Below are 22,276 nucleotides of genomic sequence, written 5' to 3'. Positions count from 1 at the left end.
GATGATGATGCTGCTGCTGATGACGATGACGATGATGCTGCTGCTGATGATGATGACGATGACGATGATGCTGCTGTTGATGATGACGATGATGATGCTGCTGTTGATGATGACGCTGTTGATGATGACAATGACGATGCTGCTGTTGATGATGACGATGCTGCTGTTGATGATGATGATGACGATGATGATGCTGCTGTTGATGATGACGATGACGATGCTGCTGTTGATGACGATGACGATGCTGCTGTTGATGATGATGACGATGCTGCTGTTGATGACGATGATGCTGCTGTTGATGATGATGACGATGATGATGCTGCTGTTGATGATGATGACGATGATGATGCTGCTGTTGATGATGATGATGACGACGATGACGATGCTGCTGTTGATGATGATGACGATGCTGCTGTTGATGATGACGATGACGATGCTGCTGTTGATGATGATGATGCTGCTGTTGATGATGATGATGCTGCTGTTGATGATGATGACGATGACGATGCTGCTGTTGATGATGATGACGATGATGATGATGATGCTGCTGTTGATCATGATTAAAATGACGATGCTGCTGTTGATGATGATGACGATGACGATGCTGCTGTTGATGATGATGACGATGATGGTGCTGTTGATGATGATGACGATGACGCTGTTGTTGATGATGACGATGACGATGCTGCTGTTGATGATGACGATGACGATGCTGCTGTTGATGATGACGATGACGATGCTGCTGTTGATGATGACGATGCTGCTGTTGATGATGACGATGACGATGCTGCTGTTGATGATGACGATGCTGCTGTTGATGATGACGATGCTGCTGTTGATGATGACGATGATGATGCTGCTGTTGATGATGACGATGATGATGCTGCTGTTGATGATGACGATGACGATGATGACGATGATAATGCTGCTGAGGACGATGACGATGATGACGATGATGATGATGCTGCTGATGATGATGACGATGACGACGATTGTGATGCTGCTGTTGACGATGGCGACGATGATGATGCTGCTGTTGACGATGACGACGATGATGATGCTGCTGTTGATGATGACGATGATGATGCTGCTGTTGATGATGACGATGATGACGATGATGATGCTGCTGTTGATGATGATGACGATGATGACGATGATGATGCTGCTGTTGATGATGACGATGATGATGCTGCTGTTGATGATGACGATGATGATGCTGCTGTTGATGATGACGATGATGATGCTGTTGATGATGATGACGATGACGATGCTGCTGTTGATGATGATGCTGCTGTTGATGATGATGACGATGACGATGATGATGCTGCTGTTGATGATGATGACGATGATAATGCTGCTGTTGATGATGATGACGATGATGATGCTGCTGTTGATGATGATGACGATGATGATGCTGCTGTTGATGATGACGATGACGATGCTGCTGTTGATGATGATGACGATGACGATGCTGCTGTTGATGATGATGACGATGCTGCTGTTGATGATGATGACGATGACGATGCTGCTGTTGATGATGATGCTGCTGTTGATGATGATGACGATGATGATGCTGCTGTTGATGATGATGACGATGATGATGATGATGCTGCTGTTGATCATGATTAAAATGACGATGCTGCTGTTGATGATGATGACGATGACGATGCTGCTGTTGATGATGATGACGATGATGCTGCTGTTGATGATGACGATGACGATGCTGCTGTTGATGATGACGATGACGATGCTGCTGTTGATGATGACGATGACGATGCTGCTGTTGATGATGACGATGACGATGCTGCTGTTGATGATGACGATGCTGCTGTTGATGATGACGATGCTGCTGTTGATGATGACGATGCTGCTGTTGATGATGACGATGACGATGCTGCTGTTGATGATGACGATGATGATGCTGCTGTTGATGATGACGATGATGATGCTGCTGTTGATGATAACGATGACGATGATGACGATGATAATGCTGCTGAGGACGATGACGATGATGACGATGATGATGCTGCTGTTGATGATAACGATGACGATGATGACGATGATAATGCTGCTGAGGACGATGACGATGATGACGATGATGATGATGCTGCTGATGATGATGACGATGACGACGATTGTGATGCTGCTGTTGATGATGACGATGACGACGATTGTGATGCTGCTGTTGACGATGGCGACGATGATGATGCTGCTGTTGACGATGACGACGATGATGATGCTGCTGTTGATGATGACGATGATGACGATGATGATGCTGCTGTTGATGATGACGATGATGACGATGATGATGCTGCTGTTGATGATGACGATGATGATGCTGCTGTTGATGATGACGATGACGATGCTGCTGTTGATGATGACGATGATGCTGCTGTTGATGATGACGATGATGCTGCTGTTGATGATGACGACGACGACGACGATGATGCTGTTGATGATGCCGACGATGATGATGATGCTGCTGTTGATGATGACGATGATGATGCTGCTGCTGTTGATGATGATGACGATTATGATGATGATGCTGCTGTTGATGATGACGACGATTATGATGATGATGCTGCTGTTGATGATGACGACGATTATGATGATGATGCTGCTGTTGATGATGACGATGATTATGATGATGATGCTGCTGTTGATGATGACGATGATGATGACGATGACGATGATGCTGCTGTTGATGATGACGATGACGACGACGATGATGCTGCTGTTGATGATGACGACGACGATGATGCTGCTGTTGATGATGACGATGATGACGATGACGATGATGATGCTGCTGTTGATGATGACGATGCTGCTGTTGATGATGACGATGCTGCTGTTGATGATGACGATGACGATGATGATGCTGCTGTTGATGATGACGATGACGATGATGATGCTGCTGTTGATGATGACGATGACGATGACGATGACGATGACGATGCTGCTGTTGATGATGACGATGACGATGACGATGCTGCTGTTGATGATGACGATGACGATGATGATGCTGCTGTTGATGATGACGATGACGATGCTGCTGTTGATGATGACGATGACGATGCTGCTGTTGATGATGACGATGACGATGATGCTGCTGCTGTTGTTGATGATGACGATGACGATGATGCTGCTGCTGTTGATGATGACGATGACGATGATGCTGCTGCTGTTGATGATGACGATGATGCTGTTGATGATGACGATGACGATGATGCTGCTGCTGTTGATGATGACGATGATGCTGCTGCTGTTGATGATGACGATGATGCTGCTGTTGACGATGACGATGACGATGATGCTGCTGTTGATTATGACGATGACGCTGCTGTTGATGATGACGATGACGATGACGCTGCTGTTGATGATGACGATGACGATGACGCTGCTGTTGATGATGACGATGACGCTGCTGATGATGATAACGATGACGCTGCTGATGATGATAACGATGACGCTGCTGATGATGATGACGATGACGATGACGCTGCTGTTGATGATGACGATGACGATTACGCTGCTGTTGATGATGACAATGACGATGATGCTGCTGTTGATGATGATGACGATGACGCTGCTGTTGATGATGACGATGACGCTGCTGTTGATGATGACGATGACGATGATGCTGCTGTTGATGATGACGATGACGACGATGATGATGCAGCTGTTGATGACGATGACGATGATGCTGCTGCTGATGATACCGATGATGATGCTGATGATGATGACGATGATGATGATGCTGCTGTTGATGATGACGATGACGATGCTGCTGTTGATGATGACGATGATGCTGCTGCTGATGATGACGACGATGACGATGATGCTGCTGTTGATGATGACGATGATGATGCTGCTGTTGATGATGACGATGACGATGATGATGCTGCTGTTGATGATGACGATGATGCTGCTGTTGATGATGACGATGACGATGATGATGCTGCTGTTGATGATGACGATGATGATGCTGCTGTTGATGATGACGATGATGATGCTGATGATGATGACGATGATGATGATGCTGCTGTTGATGATGACGATGACGATGCTGCTGTTGATGATGACGATGCTGCTGTTGATGATGACGATGATGCTGCTGCTGATGATGACGACGACGGACGATGATGCTGCTGCTGATGATGACGACGACGGACGATGATGCTGCTGTTGATGATGACGATGATGCTGCTGCTGTTGATGATGACGATGACGATGATGCTGCTGTTGATGATGACGATGACGATGATGCTGCTGTTGATGATGACGACAACGACGATGATGCTGCTGTTGACGATGACGATGATGATGATGGTGTTGACGATGACGACGACGATGATGCTGTTGACGATGACGATGATGATGATGCTGTTGATGATGACGATGACGATGATGATGCTGCTGTTGCTGATGACGATGACGATGACGATGCTGCTGTTGATGATGACGATGACGATGATGATGCTGCTGTTGATGACGATGACGATGATGATGCTGCTGTTGATGATGACGATGACGATGATGATGCTGCTGTTGATGATGACGATGACGATGATGATGCTGCTGTTGATGACGACGACGATGATGATGATGCTGCTGTTGATGATGACGATGACGATGCTGCTGTTGATGATGACGATGATGATGCTGCTGCTGTTGATGATGACGATGATGATGCTGCTGCTGTTGATGATGACGATGATGATGCTGCTGCTGTTGATGATGACGATGATGATGCTGCTGTTGATGATGACGATGATGATGCTGCTGCTGTTGATGATGACGATGACGATGCTGCTGCTGTTGATGATGATGACGATGACGATGATGATGCTGCTGCTGTTGATGATGACGATGACGATGATGATGCTGCTGCTGATGACGATGACGATGATGCTGCTGCTGATGATGATGACGATGACGATGATGCTGCTGTTGATGATGACGATGATGATGCTGCTGTTGATGATGACGCTGTTGATGATGACAATGACGATGCTGCTGTTGATGATGACGATGCTGCTGTTGATGATGATGATGACGATGATGATGCTGCTGTTGATGATGACGATGACGATGCTGCTGTTGATGACGATGACGATGCTGCTGTTGATGATGATGACGATGCTGCTGTTGATGACGATGATGCTGCTGTTGATGATGATGACGATGACGATGCTGCTGTTGATGATGATGCTGCTGTTGATGATGATGACGATGATGATGCTGCTGTTGATGATGATGACGATGATGATGCTGCTGTTGATGATGATGATGACGACGATGACGATGCTGCTGTTGATGATGATGACGATGCTGCTGTTGATGATGACGATGACGATGCTGCTGTTGATGATGATGATGCTGCTGTTGATGATGATGATGCTGCTGTTGATGATGATGACGATGACGATGCTGCTGTTGATGATGATGACGATGATGATGATGATGCTGCTGTTGATCATGATTAAAATGACGATGCTGCTGTTGATGATGATGACGATGACGATGCTGCTGTTGATGATGATGACGATGATGGTGCTGTTGATGATGATGACGATGACGCTGTTGTTGATGATGACGATGACGATGCTGCTGTTGATGATGACGATGACGATGCTGCTGTTGATGATGACGATGACGATGCTGCTGTTGATGATGACGATGCTGCTGTTGATGATGACGATGACGATGCTGCTGTTGATGATGACGATGCTGCTGTTGATGATGACGATGCTGCTGTTGATGATGACGATGATGATGCTGCTGTTGATGATGACGATGATGATGCTGCTGTTGATGATGACGATGACGATGATGACGATGATAATGCTGCTGAGGACGATGACGATGATGACGATGATGATGATGCTGCTGATGATGATGACGATGACGACGATTGTGATGCTGCTGTTGACGATGGCGACGATGATGATGCTGCTGTTGACGATGACGACGATGATGATGCTGCTGTTGATGATGACGATGATGATGCTGCTGTTGATGATGACGATGATGACGATGATGATGCTGCTGTTGATGATGATGACGATGATGACGATGATGATGCTGCTGTTGATGATGACGATGATGATGCTGCTGTTGATGATGACGATGATGATGCTGCTGTTGATGATGACGATGATGATGCTGTTGATGATGATGACGATGACGATGCTGCTGTTGATGATGATGCTGCTGTTGATGATGATGACGATGACGATGATGATGCTGCTGTTGATGATGATGACGATGATAATGCTGCTGTTGATGATGATGACGATGATGATGCTGCTGTTGATGATGATGACGATGATGATGCTGCTGTTGATGATGACGATGACGATGCTGCTGTTGATGATGATGACGATGACGATGCTGCTGTTGATGATGATGACGATGCTGCTGTTGATGATGATGACGATGACGATGCTGCTGTTGATGATGATGCTGCTGTTGATGATGATGACGATGATGATGCTGCTGTTGATGATGATGACGATGATGATGATGATGCTGCTGTTGATCATGATTAAAATGACGATGCTGCTGTTGATGATGATGACGATGACGATGCTGCTGTTGATGATGATGACGATGATGGTGCTGTTGATGATGACGATGACGATGCTGCTGTTGATGATGACGATGACGATGCTGCTGTTGATGATGACGATGACGATGCTGCTGTTGATGATGACGATGACGATGCTGCTGTTGATGATGACGATGCTGCTGTTGATGATGACGATGCTGCTGTTGATGATGACGATGCTGCTGTTGATGATGACGATGACGATGCTGCTGTTGATGATGACGATGATGATGCTGCTGTTGATGATGACGATGATGATGCTGCTGTTGATGATAACGATGACGATGATGACGATGATAATGCTGCTGAGGACGATGACGATGATGACGATGATGATGATGCTGCTGATGATGATGACGATGACGACGATTGTGATGCTGCTGTTGACGATGGCGACGATGATGATGCTGCTGTTGACGATGACGACGATGATGATGCTGCTGTTGATGATGACGATGATGACGATGATGATGCTGCTGTTGATGATGACGATGATGACGATGATGATGCTGCTGTTGATGATGACGATGATGATGCTGCTGTTGATGATGACGATGACGATGATGATGCTGCTGTTGATGATGACGATGATGATGCTGCTGTTGATGATGACGATGATGATGCTGCTGTTGATGATGACGATGACGATGATGATGATGCTGCTGTTGATGATGACGATGATGATGATGATGCTGCTGTTGATGATGACGATGATGATGCTGCTGTTGATGATGATGCTGCTGCTGCTGTTGATGATGACGATGATGATGCTGCTGTTGATGATGACGATGACGATGCTGCTGCTGTTGATGATGATGACGATGACGACGATGACGATGCTGCTGTTGATGATGACGATGACGATGCTGCTGTTGATGATGACGATGATGATGCTGCTGTTGATGATGACGATGATGATGCTGCTGTTGATGATGATGACGATGACGATGCTGCTGTTGATGATGATGACGATGACGATGCTGCTGTTGATGATGATGACGATGCTGCTGTTGATGATGATGATGACGATGCTGCTGTTGATGATGACGATGATGATGCTGCTGTTGATGATGACGATGATGATGCTGCTGTTGATGATGATGACGATGATGATGCTGCTGTTGATGATGATGACGATGATGATGCTGCTGTTGATGATGATGATGACGATGATGATGATGATGATGCTGATGATGACGATGATGATGATGATGATGATGCTGCTGTTGATGATGATGATTAAGATGACGATGCTGCTGTTGATGATGATGACGATGACGATGCTGCTGTTGATGATGATGACGATGACGATGCTGCTGTTGATGATGATGACGATGACGATGCTGCTGTTGATGATGATGACGATGATGGTGCTGTTGATGATGACGATGATGCTGCTGTTGATGATGACGATGATGCTGCTGTTGATGATGACGATGATGATGCTGCTGTTGATGATGACGACGATGATGATGCTGCTGTTGATGATGACGATGATGATGCTGCTGTTGATGATGACGATGATGATGCTGCTGTTGATGATGATGATGCTGCTGCTGTTGATGATGACGATGATGATGCTGCTGCTGTTGATGATGACGATGACGATGCTGCTGCTGTTGATGATGATGACGATGACGACGATGATGATGCTGCTGTTGATGATGACGATGACGATGCTGCTGTTGATGATGACGATGATGATGCTGCTGTTGATGATGACGATGATGATGCTGCTGTTGATGATGATGACGATGATGATGCTGCTGTTGATGATGATGATGACGATGACGATGCTGCTGTTGATGATGATGACGATGCTGCTGTTGATGATGATGATGACGATGCTGCTGTTGATGATGACGATGATGATGCTGCTGTTGATGATGATGACGATGATGATGCTGCTGTTGATGATGATGATGATGATGCTGCTGTTGATGATGATGATGATGACGATGACGATGATGATGATGCTGATGATGACGATGATGATGATTAAGATGACGATGCTGCTGTTGATGATGATGACGATGACGATGCTGCTGTTGATGATGATGACGATGACGATGCTGCTGTTGATGATGATGACGATGATGGTGCTGTTGATGATGACGATGATGCTGCTGTTGATGATGACGATGATGCTGCTGTTGATGATGACGATGATGATGCTGCTGTTGATGATGACGATGATGATGCTGCTGTTGATGATGACGACGATGATGATGCTGCTGTTGATGATGACGATGATGATGCTGCTGTTGATGATGACGATGATGATGATGCTGTTAATGATGATGCCGATAGTGATGCTGTTAATGATGATGCTGATAGTGATGCTGTTAATGATGATGCTGATAGTGATGCTGTTAATGATGATGCTGATAGTGATGCTGTTAATGATGATGCTGATAGTGATGCTGTTAATGATGATGCTGATATTGATGCTGTTAATGATGATGCTGATAGTGATGCTGTTAATGATGATGCTGATAGTGATGCTGTTAATGATGCTGCTGATAGTGATGCTGTTAATGATGCTGCTGATAGTGATGCTGTTAATGATGCTGCTGATAGTGATGCTGTTAATGATGCTGCTGATAGTGATGCTGTTAATGATGCTGCTGATGGTGATGCTGTTAATGATGCTGCTGATAGTGATGCTGTTAATGATGCTGCTGATAGTGATGCCGTTAATGATGATGCTGATAGTGATGCCGTTAATGATGATGCTGATAGTGATGCCGTTAATGATGATGCTGATAGTGATGCCGTTAATGATGATGCTGATAGTGATGCCATTAATGATGATAGTGATAATGATGCTGTTGATGATAGTGATAATGATGCTGTTGATGATGATGACGGTGGTGCTGATGATAATGACAGTGGTGCTGATGATGTTTTGATGGTGCTGATGACAGTGATGAGAGTGATAACGGTGGTGGTGATGATGGTGCTGTTGATAGTGATTATAATAGTGCTGATTAAGACCATAGTGATGGTGCTGCTGCTGTTTTTCATGGTGGTGGTGGTGATGGTGACGATGGTGACGATGATGACAGTCATAATGGTGGTGGTGATGGCAGTCATAATGGTGGTGATGGTGATGATGACGACAGTGATGATGGTAATGATGATATTGGTAATAATAATTAATGCTGATGATAGTGATCGTGACGACGGTGATGCTGATGATGATGGTATTCGGGTTGAGCGAATGGACACACACAGCACGTGGTCACTCCACTGCTGGATGACCCCCTGCTATAGACCACTGGCATTAGCAACTGTTGTGCATATTTCGCGGTATCTCATCGAAATGCACCATCCAGAATCAGAATCATCTTTAATTATACGGGAGGAATCCGATGAGCTATAAAGCTCTTTTTCATAGATGTCCGGATACCCGGGCTCAAAGGCTGCCAAGCTTCCAGCGATTTGATAACCGGATCGGCCTCGGTGCGTCTAGACTCTGTAGTACAGACTCTGTAGTTTAGACTCTGTAGTGGTGTACAGACTGTAGTTTAGACTCTGTAGTGGTGTACAGACTGTAGTTTAGACTCTGTAGTGGTGTACAGACTCTGTAGTTTAGACTCTGTAGTGGTGTACAGACTGTAGCTTAGGCTCTGTAGTGGTGTACAGACTCCGTAGTGGTGTACAGACTACGTAGTGGTGTACAGATTCCGTAGTGGTGTACAAACTCCGTAGTGGTGTACAGACTCCGTAGTGGTGTACAGACTCTGTAGTGGTGTACAGACTCTGTAGTGGTGTACAGACTCCGTAGTGGTGTACAGGCTCCGTAGTGGTGTACAGGCTCTGTAGTGGTGTACAGACTCTGTAGTGTACAGACTCTGTAGTTTAGACTCTGTAGTGGTGTACAAACTCCGTAGTGGTGTACAGGCTCCGTAGTGGTGTACAGGCTCCGTAGTGGTGTACAGACTCTGTAGTGGTGTACAGACTCTGTAGTGGTGTACAGACTCTGTAGTGTACAGACTCTGTAGTGTACAGACTCTGTAGTGGTGTACAGGCTCTGTAGTGGTGTACAGGCTCTGTAGTGGTGTACAGACTCTGTAGTGGTGTACAGACTCTGTAGTGTACAGACTCTGTAGTTCCACGTATACCGTGTGTTTTGTATACTGTATATGCAGTACTGTACATATATCTACTGCATACACGGATAATGAGTTAGGAGGTTAAAGCAGACCCTGCGTGAAATGTAACACCACCACCACCTGAATTGCATTAACAACATTCACACCAACAGCAGCATCACTCACAACAGCATCACAGCAGCATTATTCACAACAACATTCACAGCAGCAGGTGTCTGTGTAGTGAGGGAAAAAAGTATTTGATCCCCTGCTGATTTTGTACGTTTGCCCACTGACAAAGAAATTATCAGTCTATAATTTAATGGTAGGTTTATTTGAACAGTGAGAGACAGAATAACAAAAAAAATCCAGAAAAACGCATGTCAAAAATGTTATAAATTGATTCGCATTTTAATGAAATAAGTATTTGACCCCCTCTCAATCAGAAATATTTCTGGCTCCCAGGTGTCTTTTATACAGGTAACGAGCTGAGATTAGGAGCACACTCTTAAAGGGAGTGCTCCTAATCTCAGCCTGTTACCTGTATAAAAGGCACCTGTCCACAGAAGCAATCAATCAATCAGATTCCAATCTCTCCACCATGGCCAAGATCAAAGAGCTCTCCAAGGATGTCAGGGACAAGATTGTAGACCTACACAAGGATGGAATGGGTTACAAGACCATTGCCAAGCAGCTTGGTGAGAAGGTGACAACAGTTGGTGTGATTATTCGCAAATGGAAGAAACACAAAAGAACTGTCAATCTCCCTCGGCCTGGGGCTCCATGCAAGATCTCACCTCGTGGAGTTGCAATGATCATGAGAACGGTGAGGAATCAGCCCACAACTAGACGGGAGGATCTTGCCAATGATCTCAAAGCAGCTGGGACCATAGTCACCAAGAAAACAATTGGTAACACACTATGCCGTGAAGGACTCAAATCCTGCAGCGCCCACAAGGTCCCCCTGCTCAAGAAAGCACATATACATGCCCGTCTGAAGGTTGCCAATGAACATCTATCTGAATGATTCAGAGGACAACTGGGTGAAAGTGTTGTGGTCAGATGAGATCAAAATGGAACTCTTTGACATCAACTCAACTCGCCGTGTTTGGAGGAGGAATACTGCCTATGACCAAGAACACCATCCCCACCGTCAAACATGGAGGTGGAAACATTATGCTTTGGGGGTGTTTTTCTGCTAAGGGGACAGGACAACTTCACCGCATCAAAGGGACGATGGACGGGGCCATGTACCGTCAAATTTTGGGTGAGAACCTCCTTCCCTCAGCCAGGGCATTGAAAATGGGTCGTGGATGGGTATTCCAGCATGACAATGACCCAAAACACACGGCCAAGGCAACAAAGGAGTGGCTCAAGAAGAAGCACATTAAGGTCCTGGAGTGGCCTAGCCAGTCTCCAGACCTTAATCCCATAGAAAATCTGTGGAGGGAGCTGAAGGTTCGAGTTGTCAAATGTCAGCCTCGGAACCTTAATGACTTGAAGAAGATCTGCAAAGAGGAGTGGTACACAATCCCTCCTGAGATGTGTGCAAACCTGGTGGCCAACTACAAGAAACGTCTGACCTCTGTGATTGCCAACAAGGGTTTTGCCACCAAGTACTAAGTCATGTTTTGCAGAGGGGTCAAATACTTTTTTCCCTCATTAAAATGCAAATAAATTTACAACATTTTTGACATGCGTTTTTCTGGATTTTTTGTTGTTATTCTGTCTCTCACTGTTCAAATAAACCTACCATTAAAATTAGAGACTGATCATTTCTTTGTCAGTGGGCAAACGTACAAAATCAGCAGGGGATCAAATACTTGTTTTCCCTCACTGTGTGTGTACCTTGGTGATCTACGTGGCGAGTTGTTGTTGTGGTGTTGTGAGTGTTGTGAACAGCGTTGTTGTTGTGGTGCGTGTTGTGAGCAGCGTTGTTGTGGTGCGTGTTGTGAACAGCGTTGTTATTGTTGTGCGTATTGTGAGCAGTGTTGTTGTGGTGTGTGTTGTGAGCAGTGTTGTTGTGGTGTGTGTTGTGAAGTGTTGTTGTTGTGCATGTTGTGAACAGTGTTGTTGTCATGAGTGGTGCTGCTGCTGTTTTTGTTGTTGTGAAATGTTGTGACAGTAAATTGTTATGTTTTTGGGTTGGTGGTAGTGGGGGTTTGGTTGTGGTTTGGTTGTCAATATTAAACATTGTGGTGGTTTGGTTGTTAATATTAAACATTGTGGTGGTAGTTTGGTTGTTAATATTAAACATTGTGGTGGTAGTTTGGTTGTTAATATTAAACATTGTAGTGGTGGTTTGGTTGTTAATATTAAACATTGTGGTGGTAGTTTGGTTGTTAATATTAAACATTGTGGTGGTTTGGTTGTTAATATTAAACATTGTAGTGGTGGTTTGGTTGTTAATATTAAACATTGTGGTGGTAGTTTGGTTGTCAATATTAAACATTGTGGTGGTTTGGTTGTTAATATTAAACATTGTGGTGGTAGTTTGGTTGTTAATATTAAACATTGTGGTGGTGGTTTGGTTGTCAATATTAAACATTGTGGTGGTGGTTTGGTTGTCAATATTAAACATTGTGGCAGTTTGGTTGTTAATATTAAACATTGTGGTGGTGGTTTGGTTGTCAATATTAAACATTGTAGTGGTGGTTTGGTTGTCAATATTAAACATTGTGGTAGTTTGGTTGTTAATATTAAACATTGTAGTGGTGGTTTGGTTGTTAATATTAAACATTGTAGTGGTGGTTTGGTTGTCAATATTAAACATTGTGGTCGTGGTTTGGTTGTTAATATTAAATATTGTGGTGGTTGTGGTTTTGTTGTTGTTGTGAGCGGCTGTCACTGGTTGTGCAAGGTTAATGTGAAGCTGTGATTGCGGTGGTGATGCGAGTCAGTGAGTGTCGTTGTGCAAGGTTGTTGCGAGCGATTGTGGTTGCAAGCTGTTAATACGACAGTGGTGGTGTTGTTGTTGCTGTGAGCCCGACCTGTTGCCTCGCCGCCGCCGCCGCCACCGCCAACGACGAGGAGGAGGAGAGCAAGGGAAGACGTCGGTGGAGAGATGGAGCGCTTTCCTCTCTCCCTACTCTCTCTCTCTACTATAACCCCCTCTCTCTCTCTCTCCTACCTCCCTCCCTCTCCCCGTATCACCCCCCCTCCACCTCTCTCCTCGCTCTCTCCCCGTATCACCCCCCCCTCTCCTACCGCTCTCTCCTATACCTCCCTCTCCTACCTCTCTCCCCCTCTCTCTCCTATACCCCCCCCCCTCTCTCTCTCCTACCTATCTCCCTCTCTCCTATACCACCCCTCTCCTACCTCTCTCTCTCCTATACCCCCCTCTCTCTCTCCTACCTCTCTCCCATACCCCCCTCTCTCTCCTACCTCTCTCCCCCTCTCCTATACCACCCCCTCTCCTACCTCTCTCTCCCCTATACCCCCTCTCTCTCCTATACCCCCCTTCTCTCTCTCCTACCTCTCTCCCATACCACCCCCCCTCTCCTACTTCTCCCTCTCTTATACCCCCCCTCTCCTACCTCTCTCCCTCTCCCCGTATCACCCCCCTCTCCTACCTCTCTCCTCGCTCTCTCCCCGTATCACCTCTCCCTCCTCTCCTATTCCACCTCCCCCTCTCCTCCCCTACCTCTCTCCCCTCTCACCTCCCTCGCTATCTCTCTCCTCTCTCTCCTCATCCGAATCTCATCGAAGCTCTTACAACGTCCCGTTCCAGTCTCCCCCTCTCCTCTCTCTCTCTCTTTGTGTTACGATCAGAGGAAACAAGGCGATGATGATCCTCGGTTTAGTAGGCACTTTGCTTCGTTCATGAACGTTTTTGGGTTAGATCGCGTTATTTATAAATGTGTCATAACCCTCCACCACGGCCAATCAGTAGCGTCACGTTGACAAAGAGTTCACTACTTTAGCCCACCGGTGTGTTGAAGAGTGAATCCACAACATTTACAATTTTTGAGACCGCCGTTTGTCTGGTAATGACATCCAGCATCATCGGGCAATTTGCCAGAATGGTGAAGCCCTCACTTGCTCCCGATCTTAAATAGAGCAGCAGCAGGGTGACGTCATCATCAGTTAACCCAATCAGGTGCAGTGATTTGAGGCGGAGGGGGGGTATTGTAATTATATAATAGATTAGTAATCAGGTGTAGATTAGTAATTAGTTGTAATGTGTGTTATTAAATAACCTAACCCAATTATTATATCCAAGCAGGTGCAAGATCAGAAGGGGGCGGAGGGGGGAGATGGTTATTGTAATTATATACTACACTAGTAATCAGTTAATTAGTATGTGTTTCCCCTATAAGGAAATGTAATGTGTATTATTTAATAATTCGCTGCCAGGCCGCACTAAGCCTGTAGCTGTCAGAGCGATTAAAGTTATTTCTATTTCTCTCAATTTCAATGGATGATCTAATTAGTATTTGCCAGTAATAATTCGTTTTACACAACACTTCAACGTTATCAAAATCAATTGAGTGTCCTTGTTGGCATGCATGTTCTGCCACTGCCGACAGTTGTGTTTGAGATAATTTAATATTTCTTTGGTGTTCTTTTAGTCTTACGCTGATGTTACGCCCCGTCTGTCCAATATAGCATCTGCCACATAAACAATTAATCCGATATACACCTATTAATAATCTAGGTAATTCGTCTTTAGTGCAAGATACTAGTTTTTGAATTTTGTGTACTGTACCAAATCGTACTTTAATGTTTTGCTGGATGGACTGTAGTGAAACGTCTCCTTCCATGCCTGGCCAATAGTAGTCGCCCTTGAGGGTCAACAATGTTTCGTGTACCCCAGGTGCATCAACTTTTCATGAACGGACCTAATTAGTCTCCCTCGTAGGACAACAGGAACCACCAGACAATATTCCTCGAGCACAGGGTCCCAGCGCATGAGTAAGCCGTCGTGTAGGGCAATTGGCGGAGTGGTCGGCTGAGAGGGGGGTTGGCCATTAGGCCTAACCCGTCGTCGCAGCTTCAGCAGAGAGGCATCCTCCTCCATCTGCAAGCGTGACCACTCCTCCCTTAGGATTCCTAAGCCGAAGTCGACGGGCAGGACCTCGGTCGTCGCTACCAACTGTATACAGGAATCAATTATTATGACATGAATCAATTATTATATACATTAATCAATTATTATAGGCATTAATCAATTATTATATACATGAATCAATTAATTATTAAATACATGAATCTATTAACTATTATCGACGTGAATGAATCAATGAATGTCACTCGGGTATGATTACCATCATATTCAGACAGACATCATCATAATCAGCATCATCATCAGCAGTGAAATGCGTAATGACAGCGGTAATGCTATTATAGACATGAATAAATCAATAATTATAAACATGAATCAATCAATTCATATCACTCGGGTATGATTATCATCATATTCAGCCAGACATCATCATCAGCAGCAGCAGTGAATTGCGTAATCACAAAGCGTAATGGCATGCACCAATCACCACTTATCATCATCACGATCCTCAGTCAATTCAAGCATCCACCACTTTACTCCTCCCTCCCCCATTCAAAATACAAATCAACGCGTTCCACATTGCACGCGCCTGATGATTGTTAAACGCGTCCCACGAGAAGCGCTAAGCAAATCGCGCCGCCTGATTTAATACAGCCGCTTATAATTACGATTGGCGTCTCTGTGTGCGCGCGCGTGTGTGTGTACACGTGGGGAGCGGTGGCGCAGCGGTTAGCGCGCTGCGTTAAGAAACTCGGCGAATCCGAGTTTGATTCCTGCTCAGGGCCACCAGCACCGGTGACGATTATCTGAACCGGTCCTGGGCCTCCCCTATAGGTCGACCCAGCCTCAAATGGGTACCCGGTGCGGTGTGTAGTAAACATCGCCACTGGGGAGACAAAGGCGGTCGGGCGTGGTGCTGGCCACCCACCCCCTCGTGCGCCGTGCCGGCCTTCATAGGTGCTCGCAAACAGCACTTGCCCCAAACGTCCGGTCAGATGACACAGGAGATTTTTGTTATTTCTTCACGTGTTTCACGTGACGCAGACAGCGTTAATTGCTTGGCGCGTCACGTGGGACGTGTTGAACAATAATCGGGTCCGTGCAGCGTGGACATAGTTAATTTGTATCATTAATGGGAAGGAGGACGAAATTGTCAAACGCGGAACGACGGTGCTGGGGCCGCGAGGACTTTCCAGTGGTGGAAATTCCACATTCCTATTGCAGAGAGGAGATGGCTAGTCAACGCATCGAGCAACCACTTGCATTGCCCTAATTAAGTACCACCAGAGTGGTACTCTTTTTATCGACCCCGGGTGGATGATGCTAGTGATGATGGGCTGTGTTAAGCCACAACCACGGTTTAAACTTACGATTGTTCTTACCACAGCATCTGGGGATCCGGGTGAGAGATCGTAAGTTACGATTCATCTTAATTCATAATGACCATCGTCTTCACAAGACAAAGATCCCTCCCGGGTAGCCTTAACAGACGTTTTCGGGAAAGTGCTGTCAGCGAGTAGCACCTATAAAGGCCGGCAAGGCACACGAGGGGGTGGGTGGCCAGCACCATCGTGCCCGGCCGCCTTTGTCTCCCTGTTGGCAATGTTTACGCACTCGTTTGAGGCGACCTAGGGGCGCCCCGACCTGGTTTAGATATTCGTCATCGGGGTTACTGGCTGTGAGCGTAGCGCTAATCACTGCGCCACCGCTCCCCACACAACCACCACCACCACCTCCTCCAACACCACCTGTTCCTCCAGCACCACCTCCAGCACCACAACCTCCACATTCACCTCCAACCTCCACCACTACCACCACCTCCTCCTCCACCACTACCACCACCACTTCCTCCTCCATCAATACCACAACCTTCACTACCTCCACCACAACCTGTACCACCACCACAACCTCCACCACCACAACCTCCACCACCACCCTGAGCGGTATTTGAACTCAGCTCGCCGGGTTCGTAGCGCAGCGTGCTAACCGCTGCCCCACCGCTCCCCATAATATAATCCAAGCACACACACTGGGAGACACTCACAATGGGTGCGAGATTGTTTAATCTCACAGCCAGTGAGCTTACAGTGCGCTCTCTGCTCCCTCATTTAAATATAGCCCAGGATACTCCTCTGGGGATGGGGGGGGTGTTTAGGGGGTTATGTGGGGGGGGGGGGCATGAAGTCCGCAGGGGATTCTGTACTCGATGATCGCGCACTTGCCTCCGTTTGACCTTGGCCGGCTCACGATAGAGGCGTACCACCCCTGCGATTTGACCTTGGCCATTTCACGCTACACGCGTGCTACCCCTGCGATTTGACCTTGGCCGGGTCACGCTACACACGTGTCATCGCTGAGATTTGACCTTGGCTGGGTTACGCTCAGTGTACTGCCCTCTCCTGGCAGAGCCCAGGATACGGCTCCTCTTCGATGCCCACCCACGGGTAGCAAAGGGAAGCGAGTTTCACAACAACACCGTCTCTGTGTGATCCACCAACCCCTCGCTGATGCCTCCACAGCGCTACTGATGTCACAGACAGCCACGCGCACACAAAAGCAGCCACCACCACCCGGGCCGGACCATAGTCCCGTGAGGCCCCTGGTCACGTGGTGTCTTTTGGAGCCCCCCCCTACCCCACCGCTTACCTATATTGGTGTCTTTCTTTCCTTCCTCAAAATCATCCACTAGATCGCCAAACTCTCGCTGTCTGACAAGATCTGACTCACATTAAAGTGACGATATTAGCTGAGACGTCTTTGGCAACGCGCTACTCCGCAGCTCATTTTGTATTCTGCCTCAGAGGGGAAATGTCCGCTCACCATGGCAGTTTTGTCACAAAGTGACAAACATCCCAGGTGCCACGAACACACTGGGGACCACTGCAGACGAAGTGCCCGCAACGTCTCAAGCAATTTAGCTGGGACACTTCTCACCATCAGAGTCGGACATGAAAGACTTGAATTGGATGAGTCGTTGGCAAAGTTCATGTCCAGGTCTGATGGATATGCAGCGGAGACTGGATTTACCTTTTCCACTGTGACATCACTGTCAAACGCTTGTAAGCGTACAAGCGATGTTCAAGGCATGCCCACTAGCTTATCAACGGCAACGTAAAATGTTTCTATTTTGAACTTCTCCCTCCCCTCAAGTGTCACACCTGGCTCTGAGCGATCATCTGCAAATGTTTTTGCGTTTCCTCTTTCGCCGAAGACCGTGTTGATATGACTGAGAGACACCTGCCACATTTAAGGCTGCCCTTTCAAAAGCATCAAACTGGTCTCGCTGCCCCGCCACAAAATCCCTCAACGAAGACAAAAGCTGTGCTGCTACAGAGATGTCAATGCCACAGGTGCATGCTTGTAGCGTGGAACCGGTCAAGTATGACGTCCCAGAAACGTGCCATCAACACCATCTCTAAGGTGTCCAATTCAGCACGTAGTCCAGCGGCCTCAATTCGAGTGTCTCTCTTCTCATTATCATCGTGGCACACACCACCCAAGGCCTCTTTAGTGTGGGTGTAATTGCTCCACGGTGCCTTGGTTGACTCTGCCCGGGCACTCCACCGAGGACTGGACAGCGATTTTAATGCCAGTCTGACATCTGTCTTCCGAAAGGCTTTCCCCCATCTGTGTGTGGATGAAGAGAAAAACAGGCACAGTGGCTGCAACGTGTTAAACAACTCGGCAGCCTCTGGGATACTGCCGGCTAAGGTGTCAACACCAACCAAGTGGAGTGAATGCGCTGTGTGTGTACTGTGTGTGTACTGTGTGTGCTGTTTGTGTGTGCTGTGTGTGTACTGTGTGTGTGTGCTGTGTGTGTACTGTGTGTGTACTGTGTGTGTGTGCTGTGTGTGTATTGTGTGTGTGCTGTGTGTGTACTGTGTGTGTACTGTGTGTGCGCTGTGTGTGTACTGTGTGTATGTAATGTGTGTGTGTACTGTGTGTGTACTGTGTGTGTGCTGTGTGTGTACTGTGTGTGTACTGTGTGTGTGCTGTGTGTGCTGTGTGTGTGCTGTGTGTGCTGTGTGTATGTAATGTGTGTGTGTACTGTGTGTGTACTGTGTGTGTGCTGTGTGTGTACTGTGTGTGTGCTGTGTGTATACTGTGTGTCTGTACTGTGTGTGTGTACTGTGTGTGTACTGTGTGTGTGCTGTGTGTGTACTGTGTGTGTGTACTGTGTGTGTGTACTGTGTGTGTATTGTGTGTGTGTGCTGTGTGTACTGTGTGTATGTACTGTGTGTATGTAATGTGTGTGTGTGTACTGTGTGTGTACTGTGTGTGTACTGTGTGTACTGTGTGTGTACTGTGTGTGTGCTGTGTGTGTGTACTGTGTGTGTGCTGTGTGTGTACTGTGTGTGTGCTGTGTGTGTACTGTGTGTGTGCTGTGTGTGTACTGTGTGTGTGCTGTGTGTGCTGTGTGTGTGTACTGTGTGTGTACTGTGTGTGTGTGCTGTGTGTGTACTGTGTGTGTACTGTGTGTGTGCTGTGTGTGCTGTGTATGTAATGTGTGTGTGTACTGTGTGTGTACTGTGTGTGTGCTGTGTGTGTACTGTGTGTGTGCTGTGTGTGCTGTGTGTACTGTGTGTGTGCTGTGTGTACTGTGTGTGTACTGTGTGTGCGCTGTGTGTGTACTGTGTGTGTACTGTGTGTGTGCTATGTGTGTGTACTGTGTGTGTACTGTGTGTGTGCTGTGTGTATGTAATGTGTGTGTGTACTGTGTGTGTACTGTGTGTGTGTGCTGTGTGTGTGCTGTGTGTATACTGTGTGTGTGCTGTGTGTGCTGTGTGTATGTAATGTGTGTGTGTACTGTGTGTGTACTGTGTGTGTGCTGTGTGTGTACTGTGTGTGTACTGTGTGTGCGCTGTGTGTGCACTATGTGTGTGCTGTGCGTGCTGTGTGTGTGCTGTGTGTGTACTGTGTGTGCGCTGTGTATATACTGTGTGTGTACTGTGTGTGCGCTGCGAGTGTACTGTGTGTATGTACTGTGTGTGTGTACTGTGTGTGTACTGTGTGTGTGCTGTGTGTGTGCTTTGTGTGTACTGTGTGTGTGCTGTGTGTGTGTGCTGTGTGTGTACTGTGTGTGTGCTGTGTGTGTACTGTGTGTGTACCGTGTGTGTGCTGTGTGTGTCCTGTGTTTGTGATGTGTGTATACTGCCCTGTAGTGCTGTGCAAACATCGCCACTGGAGAGACAAAGGCGGCCGGGCGTGCTCTTGGCCACCCACCCCCTCGCGTGCCATGCCGGCATTCATTGCTGCTCGCGACTCGCTCACAGCACTCGCCCCGACAGCCTGCCAAGGCGTCACACGCGGGAGATCTTTGCCTGCGTGCTGTCCTCTCGCGGTGAGCGGTACCGCAGTGCGGAGACCGCTGAGCTCCACATCCGTCGTCCCGAGTTCGATTCCCGCTCACGGACACCACCGGTGACGAGTGTCTGAACCGGTCAGGGTCCTCCCCGAGGTCGACTCAGCCTCAAATGAGTACCTCGTGCTATGTGGAAACGTTGCCACTGGGGAGACAAAGGCGGCCGGCCGGGCTTTTCGTTAACAGCACTTGCCCCGAAAGTCTTTAAAGGCTGTACGGTGGTTCTTTGCCTTTGTTGGTAAGAAAACGCCTCTCTGGGGAGACATCGCACGATGCTGTATCGTCCCGGTGGCTAGGAGGTGTTGACTACCTCGCCTGGTATGCATGAGATCGTGGTCTCGGTCCTGACCATGACGCCTGTGGTTTATTTGAAGTTTGCGGTCTCTCTCTCTCCCCGTGGTCGCGTGGATTTTTCTCCCGGGTATTCCGATTTTTTCCTCCATACTTGAGAATCAACATCACGTGTTCAGTATATTTGGCTGCTATAAATGCGCACGTGATGATAAGCCACTTCGTTGAGATATGAATTGTGATAACCAGGTCGCTTCTGAAAAATAACTACGGTACATCGCTCAGTGGGCCTTACCTGGTTAAATTAAATATAGTTTCATCATCATCATCACGATCCATAGAGAGATTGCCAGTTGTAGTTGTGCACTGCACATTTCGTCATTTGTTTACACTGCCGCTGTGTTGTAGTGCCAATACTCTCAAGTGGTGGCCGCTCACTCACTCACTCACCCCCACACTCACTCACTCACTCACCCCCACACTCACTCACCCCCACACTCACTCACTCACCCCCACACTCACTCACTCACCCCCACACTCACTCACTCACTCCCACACTCACTCACCCCCACACTCACTCACCCCCACACTCACTCACCCCCACACTCACTCACTCACTCACCCCCACACTCACTCACTCACCCCCACACTCACTCACCCCCACACTCACTCACCCCCACACTCACTCACTCACTCACCCCCACACTCACTCACTCACTCACCCCCACACTCACTCACTCACTCACCCCCACACTCACTCACTCACGCACCCCCACACTCACTCACTCACTCACCCCCACACTCACTTACTCACTCACCCCCACACTCACTCACTCACTAATCCCCACACTCACTCACTCACTAACCCCCACACTCACTCACCCCCACACTCACTCACTCACTCACCCCCA

The 22,276-nt window shown here is 47.2% G+C and overlaps 1 protein-coding gene across 1 annotated transcript in view; it reads right to left on the bottom strand.

The window, feature by feature from the left end:
• The window catches only part of LOC116954880 (sodium/potassium/calcium exchanger 2-like), a 62,244-nt gene extending 48,419 nt beyond the window's left edge, over positions 1-13,825 (bottom strand). Inside the window, exon 1 of the mRNA XM_032975683.2 lies at positions 13,698-13,825. The gene's annotated coding sequence lies outside the window, so the exon portion shown is untranslated. The remainder of the gene's footprint in view (positions 1-13,697) is intronic.
• Between the last annotated feature and the right edge of the window lie 8,451 nt (positions 13,826-22,276).

Source organism: Petromyzon marinus, chromosome 57, assembly GCF_048934315.1.
Source record: "Petromyzon marinus isolate PM22_M1 ecotype Great Lakes invasive population chromosome 57, UKy_Petmar_22M1.pri1.0, whole genome shotgun sequence".
NCBI lineage: Eukaryota > Metazoa > Chordata > Hyperoartia > Petromyzontiformes > Petromyzontidae > Petromyzon > Petromyzon marinus.
The sequence above is the reverse complement of the archived record's forward strand: the minus strand, read 5'-3'. Positions and strand labels throughout refer to the sequence as shown.